This window comes from Rhinoderma darwinii, chromosome 7 (assembly GCF_050947455.1).
Source record: "Rhinoderma darwinii isolate aRhiDar2 chromosome 7, aRhiDar2.hap1, whole genome shotgun sequence".
Lineage (NCBI taxonomy): Eukaryota > Metazoa > Chordata > Amphibia > Anura > Rhinodermatidae > Rhinoderma > Rhinoderma darwinii.
Genome location: NC_134693.1, coordinates 14,473,740 through 14,482,053, shown reverse-complemented (window position 1 = coordinate 14,482,053; position 8,314 = coordinate 14,473,740).

The window sequence follows — 8,314 nt, the reverse complement described above, 5'->3', positions numbered from 1 at the left end:
ACTAATAATAATTAAAATAATAATAAAGAAATGTCCACAAAAAAGTCATTATTTAGCATAAAGTATATTTTACTACCCATACATTACATAAAATAAAAAACAAAACACATATTAGATGAAAAGGTAATATGCACCCCAAGATGGTACCAATAGAAAGTACAGCTCATCCAGCAAAATACAAACACTCACACTGCCCTATTGAAGGAAAAATAAAAAGTTTATGGGTCTCAGTAGAGGGTGACACAAACAAATTGTTTTTAATTTTGCAAAATATTACAATTTAAAAAACGAATTTGCTATTAACGTAAATTCAAACCCAAAAAACAATGGAGGAATTGCTGGTTTTTTTTCCATTCCACCCCACAAAAAATGTTTTTAACGTTTTTCAGTACATTATATAGCACATATAAACATTCAGAAAACACGTCATAATAACAAGGCGATGCCATGTAGTGCTTAAAAAATAACGCCATAGGTTCCAAAATAATGCCAGAACTGGTGCCATTATATAAGTAAAAGGGGTTTCCCCAGTCCATATGTCGTATCGGAGGGGGGTGCCTATTTTTCAGAATAGAGATCCGCTCTATAGGTTTGTCTCCTGCTCTGGCAGACACAGCTCGTCCATGCCTTACATAAACGGCCATTCATTTCAATGCCGCCATGTTACATTTTGCTGCAGAAGGTATGCCTAGACTGAGCCAACCGAGGATCAGCGTGTCACCACGTCGGCTTAATTTTAAAGAGGGATTCCGGTCATCGTGTGACAACCCCTTTAAAGAGTCTCTGTCACCACATTATAAGTGGCCTGTCTCCTACATAATCTGATCGGCGCTGTAATGTAGATAACAGCAGTTGTTTTTATTTTGAAAAACGATCATTTTTGAGCAAGTTAAGAGCCAGTTTAGATTTATGCTAATTAGTTTCTTAAAGACCAACTGGGCGTGTTTTTACTTTTGACCAAGTGGGCGTTGTAAAGAAGTGTATGAGGCTGACCAATCAGTGACCAATCAGTGACCAATCAGTGACTAATCAGCATCATACACTTCTCATTGTTCCAGCCCAGCTTCTTTCACTGCACAATCACACTGTGCTGTGGATCATGCTGGGTTGGAACAATGAGAAGTGTGTGAGGCTGATTAGTCACTGATTAGTCACTGATTGGTCACTGATTGGTCACTGATTGGTCAGCCTCATACACTTCTTTACAACGCCCACTTGGTCAAAAGTAAAAACACGCCCAGTTGGTCTTTAAGAAACTAATTAGCATAAATCTAATCTAGCTCTTAACTTGCTCAAAAATGATCGTTTTTCAAAATAAAAAACACTGCTGTTATCTACATTACAGCGCCAATCAGACTATGTAGGAGACAGGGCACTTATAATGTGGTGACAGAGACTCTTTAAGGCCACGGTGGAGGCAGGAATGTTGCGAGCCCTCAAGTCATGGAGACTCTGGGGCAATTGTCCTTGCTATCATCCCGCCCTGATACTTCGTCAGCTGAGTTTGGTGCTCAAGCCTCATGCAATGAATCTATTTTACGGACATTCATTAGGGACCTTCAGATTAGGCAATGGCTGACCCTCAGCATGTAAGGCTGGGTTCACACGACCTATTTTCAGGCGTAATGGAAGCGTTTTACGCCTCGAATGACGCCTGAAAACACGGCTCAAATACGTCAGCAAACATCTGCCCATTCATTTCAATGGGTTTGCCGATGTACTGTGCCGACGACCTGTCATTTTACGCGTCGCTGTCAAAAGACGGCGCGTAAAATAACAGCCTCGTCAAAGAAGTGCAGGACACTTCTTGGGACGTAATTGGAGCCGTTTTTCATTGACTCCAATGAAAACAGCTCCAAATTACATCCATAATGGACGCCTCGCAAAACGCGAGTACGAGCAATTACGTCTGAAATGCAGGAGCTGTTTTCTCCTGAAAACAGCTCTGTAATTTCAGCCATAATTGACGTTATCGTGCGCACATACCCTAAGGCTGCATTCCATGGTGCCATGTAGCCAAAAGTTCCCCTGTGGGCTATGGTGGGTTACAGCACAATGTGGCCATGATGGAACAGCCATGGGTCAACACAGCCCACTATTTTGATGCTTGACGTTTCGGGCAGGATGATCTGCAAGAAATATGGGTTTTCCGCTTTTCTATGGCAGCATCAGATCACGGTCCCAGACTGAAGTCACAACATAGATATAGCGGTCTTGAATCTAAAAGGTTGAGTAATCCAATAATATAGGATCTGAGTGCTGGGAAAATCTCCTGATACGCCGAATGTATGGCCTGGACGAATGCAACTGTATGGCTGACCGTTGTATCTGTTATCCCTTTTAGAAAAAAGTACACAACCCACAATACGGCCGAGCCGAGCAGGCCGTCCGTCATTTCTGACAGGAACGGCTGACGGCCCAACGATCGTTCAGTCAGAAGCTATCTAGTGTATGTCCAGATAGATCTGACCCCGCACCATGTGAATACCTTCTCCTCGTCTTCCTCATATTTTATACCTTCAGTTCTGGGTCAAGTTTCTAAAGCCGCCCAGCAACTTATTAGGCAAATTCGATGTTGGTGATTGGACAGTAAGGCAAAAAGTTGTGGAGTACGATAAATAATGAACTCTTCATCGTCCCATAGGCCTTATTCACACGAACGCGCGTCGCACGGACCTTTGTTAGTGAATGGGGCTGTTCAGACAGTCAGTGATTTTCACACAGCGTATGTCCGCAGCGTAAGGGCGGATTTACACAAACGTGTAATACGTCCGTGAAACGCGTGTGATTTTCACGCTCCTCGCACGGACCTATATTAGTCTATGGGGCCGTTCAGACAGTCAGTGATTTTCACGCAGCGTGTGTCCGCTGCGTGAAACGCACGACATGCCCTATATTTGTGCGTTGTGCGTGCATCACGCACCCATTGAAGTCAATGGGTGCGTGAAAATCACGCGCAGCACACGGAAGCACTTTCGTGGGACGCGCGTGATTCGCGCAACAGCAGTCAAACTATGATTGAAAACAGAAAAGCAAGACGTGCTTTTCTGTTTACAAACATACAAACAGAGTGTCATAATGATGGCGGCTGCGCGAAAATCACGCAGCCGCACATCCTATGTGATGACTCACGTAGCGGTTAAGTGCCTTTTGCGTGCGCAAAACGCCGTGTTTTTTGCGCGCGCAAAATGCACACGCTCGTGTAAACCCGGCCTAAAACGCACGACATGTCCTATACTTGGCCGTTTTTCGCGCATCACGCACCCATTGGTCAATGGGCGCGTGAAAATCGTGCACGGTACACGGAAGCACTTCCGTGTGACGCGCTTGATTCGCGCAGCAGTAAAGAAATTAAGGAAAAAATAAAAGCACTTCCTTCATTTATTTTTCTAAACTTCAAAACCGCGTGTCATAAGCATGGCATATGCGTGAAAATCGCGCAGCCACGTAGCAAACACGTATGACACACGGAACTGCAATGTGCAAAAAACGCAGCATCTTTCTCGCGCGCAAAACGCACACGTTCGTGTGAATAAGGCCTTAATTCCACTCCCTATAGGGGGTGGGGGATGTTCAGTTTGGATAAATGGAGGTCCATCTGCCTAACCTGTGAAGTCAGGCCCAATGTGTGAAAAGTCACACCCCGTCTCTGCAGCCCCCCCCCGTTCTGCTGCCCGTGATACATTGCACCAAACAACATCCAATAACATTTCCAGCCACTTCAAAGCGTTTAGGCCCCATCCTGACGAGAATTGCCGATTTGCACGCGTTAAAAATTCTGCGTTTTGCCTACATTTCTTGTCCGTTGCGTATTGGTATCAGCGTGCTTTGCGTGTGGCATGCGTTTATCACGTCCGTGCAAGCACTTCATTTTTTTTTTACATTTATTTCTCTGCTTTTCAATGTGTTTTTGACGCGTGAAACACGGACAGCACATGGATGTGGGCTGTGTGATGTCCGTGGTTTTCACGCACCCATAGACTTCAATGGGCGACATGTGGGACATGCAGTGGGTTTCACGCAACGGACACACGCTGCGTGAAAAACAACGCATGTCTGAATGGCCCCATTGAATTGCATGGGTCCGAGTGATTTCAACGCACAGCACGCGGACAAGTATTACGCTCGTCTGAATGAGCCCTAACTTGCCTTTACTCCAGAAATTAACTATTTTGCGGCCAGTTATAGACAGCTCTATTATCTTTTTCATTACAGTAAGGAATTGTTCTTTAAATTAAAGGGGTCCCCCGGGACTTTTCTATGGATAGCCTATCCTTAATATGGGTCATCAATATCAAATCGGTGGTGGTCGGCATCCCGGCACTCCCAGCCATCCGAAAAGGGTGCGACGACAAACCTGCGGCCTCTTCGATGTTTGCCAGGCACAGCAGCAAACACTTCCGTAGCGGCTGTGCCTGGGGATGGGGGAGAAGACCCAGACAAGTCGTAGACGGAGATGTAAGGGAGAAACACGTGAAGGGAGAAATGGAATAAAGCAGCATGGCCTATCTTCCCACCAGTAAGACGACCATTGATGATATCAGGGTGAGTGACGGATTCCGCTGAGCCCAGATGTAATGCCAGGTAGATTCCCACCGGTCTAGTTGACTGTCAAGTGAAGAAGAAAGGCGCTCTAATCTTCCGATATCACATATTCTAACATGGAGATCTGATCTGGAAGGGGTCCTGTCTGTACTGTAGTCCGGCCATTCCATTTATGACATTGGTTGTCCGCCTCTATGTCTTCTATGTCCAGGGACGTAGCTATAGGGGGTGCAGAGGTACCAGTCGTACCCGGGCCCTGGTGCCTTAGGGGAATCAAAAGTTGTATTACCATGTTCCTGTCATGTGCACCTAGGCCATATAAAAAGATTTTATTGCGTAGATAGAAAATACACCTGATTGCGGCAGCCTCATAGATATCTATATGGCATGTTATACCGTCATGGTTCATGATCCAATATTCGGTGCCAGTGTGCTGCCAGTGCAGATGGCATTCTGTCACTGATTCCAGGAGCCCCCTGTAATCTTCTGCATCAATAACTCCTCCATTGCCTTTTCATGTGGCCAGAATAGGAGGTTTGCGGAAACCTCCGCCTGTTGCCATCTGCTGCTTACCCATCTTTGCCACCTTCTTATATATTCTCAGTAAGTGTTTGCACATATCTGACACTGACACCTGCCGGCGCCCGCTGCCAAGTGCTTTTCTTGGATGCTTGATCGGCCACATAATCTGGCTTTTTTTGTGCCCAATTTTTTCCACCAGCATCTTCTCCGTCAGATGAGAGAATCTTGTACATCAAGTGTTATATATTGCGTTCGTTTTCCAATGAGAATTATATCCTGACCGGATGCTGCCACCTCAGCCTGGTATCCGGTGTACATTGTAATAAGGTTATAGATGGGAATATTTGAGATGATTCTTGATTTGAGACGTCAGTGGGGCTCCGACCTTTGGGATTTCCACCATCCCGGAAAATAAAGTGGCCACAGCACACTAAGGCCTTATTCACACAAACGTTTTAATACGTCCGTGTGGCGGCCGTTAAAACAACGGTAGTCACGCAGATCTATATAATTCAATGGGGCCATTAACGCGGCCGTTATTTCAACGGACCGTGTGAAGGGTCCGTGAGAAAATAGGACATGTCCTATTTTTTCACGCTTCACGTGTGCCACCATGGACTCTAGTCTGCGTGATAACGCGTCCCGCAGCACAGAGCACGGATGCACCTCGGACGTGAAAAACGGCCATTTTTCACGTCCGAGATGCGCAACGCTCGTGTTAATCAGGCCTAAGGCTATGTTCACACAGGGCAGATACGCTGCGTAAAAACACACAGCGTACCCGCCCCGGTCGCCGTAGGGAATTTTGGCCAAAAACTGCAACAAATTATGGTGCCGTTTTTCAGCCGGAATGTTCGCTGCGGAAAACTGCACGCACATAAAAAAATAAAAAGTTTTATACTTACCCATAGCCATAGCGACACGTCCGTCTGCCATCCTGCAGCCGGCCCCTGGGATGACGTTTCATCCCATGTGACCACTCAGAAGCACAGAATTCTGGGTAAGTATATGATTTATTTTTTTTCTGAGTTGCAATTTTTACGGTGGAATTGCAGCTTTTCCGCTACAAAAATCGAAACATCTGCTATTTGTTGCAAGTTTTACCTCCCCATTTCAATTCATTCAATTCGGCAACAAAAAAGCAGCGATTCCGCAAATACAATTGACATGCTGCGGATTTAAAAAAACGTACCGCAGGTCAATTTCCGAGTGTTTTTTCCGCTCATCATTTACGCAGCGTGTGGGTGAGATGTGTTCAAATCCCATCCACTCAGCTGCTACCGTGTTATACGGCGGAATTTCCGCAACAAAATACGTTGTGGACAAACGGCAGTATTTACGCTACGTGTGAACCCGGCCTAAATGTTTCCATTTTTCCTTTCAACATTCCTAGGTTCTATAGAAAAAAATATATAATTTATTTAAAAAACAAATTGGGGTTTTTACAAGACTTTTGTCGGGATCAGTCTTTTTTTCCGATCCAGCAGTCCTAGCAGGAGTGCGGCTTTGTATTACAGCTGTTCCCCCACCTGTAATCTTGCGGGCACGATAACAACGCCCGTGCGATCACATTGACATGAGGCTATGTTCACACACTTAACAAAAAAAGTCTGAAAATACGGAGCTGTTTTCAAGGGAAAACAGGTCCTGATTTTCAGAAGTTTTTTGAGCAACTCCTGTTTTTCGTGGCGTTTTTGGAGCTGTTTTCAACAGTCTATGGAAAACGGCTCCAAAAAGGTCCCAAGAAGTGTCCTGCACTTCTTTTTCGTGGCCGTTTCTTTATGCGTAAAAAAACGCTCTGTCGGAACAGAACGCCGTTTTCCCATTGAAATGAATGGGCAGATGTTTGGAGGCGTTCTGCTTCCGATTTTTCAGACGTTTTTCGGGCGAAAATAGGCCGTGTGAACATACCCTTAGGCTATGTTCACACAGAGTTTTTTGCAGGCGGAATTTTTGGCTCAAAATTACATTTGGATTTTCCTCTCCCTGCAGGCCGAATTTCGCTGCGTTTTTCGCCCGCGGCCATTGAGCGCTGCGGGCATAAAACACAGCGAAATACGCTTTCTCTACCTCCCATTGATGTCAATGGGAGGTCAGAGGTGTAAACTCCCGAAGATAGGGCATGTCCCTTCTTTCTCCCGCGAGACGGTTTTACCACTCACCGGGAAAAAGATGCCTCCGCCTCCCGTTTTTGACTAGTTTTGCGGCGCAGTTTCCGCGTCAAAGAAACTCTGTGTGAACATAGCCTAATAGTAGATTAAGTACCCCAAAATCCTCCTCACTGCTCGACCGCAGAGTAGGAGCTTTAATGGAGCGCCGATTGAGCATGTGCCCGCCGCTCCATACAATTTCTATGGGACTGACGGAAACAGCCGAGCACCACACTTGGCGGTTTCCACCTTTCCCATAGACTTGGAATTGAGCGGAACGCATGCTCGACCACCACTCCATTCAATGACCGCAGTGAGAAGGGACAGGGGGTTAGGGACCCCCATTTTCACGAGCGGTGGGGGTACCAAGTGAATACCGTTTAAGTGCTCGTGCACATTGCCGTATTACATTGCTGCTGTGCAGAAGTATATTATTGCATGATTTCTTATTTGTTTGATTTGATATGAGCTGCAGGGGACTCTGTGTGGCAGGACACTAAGGAGTCTCGGAAAGCGTGTTAACCTGAGAGAATGGACATGGCGGCCATATTGGTTGTCATTCAGCTTTCTATGGAACAAATAAAATGTCTGGGTAGAAGTTTTTATAAGTCGACTCAAGGTCTTTTATACTGGGAATCATTTGATTTTAGAGGGAATGTCACATTTATCAAAACTGCCTAACAGTAAAACGGTACTTTTTGCCTATAGCAACCAATCAGAGCTCCGCTTTAATTTCTTACCCTGCTCTTGAAAAATGAAAGCAGCGCTGATTGGTTGCTATAGGCAACAAGGACAGTTTTGATAAATCCACCACATTGGGCCTCATGTTCTATAGCAACCAATCAGATCACTGCTTCCATTTGAAACCTGCTTTGGAAAAATAAAAGCGCGAACCTGATTGGTTGCTACGGGCAACACTTCTTGTTTGAACAGCACGTGGGCCACTTGCGTTTCTCCAGCTATTGTGACACTAACCATGCAGCAGAACCAAAGAATGGCGACCACTTGTATATACAGTGTCTTGCTGCGGAAATTTAATGACCGGCAGTGACCATTGCCTATTACGTCACTAGATTGCGACCGCCCACTTGGGTTCG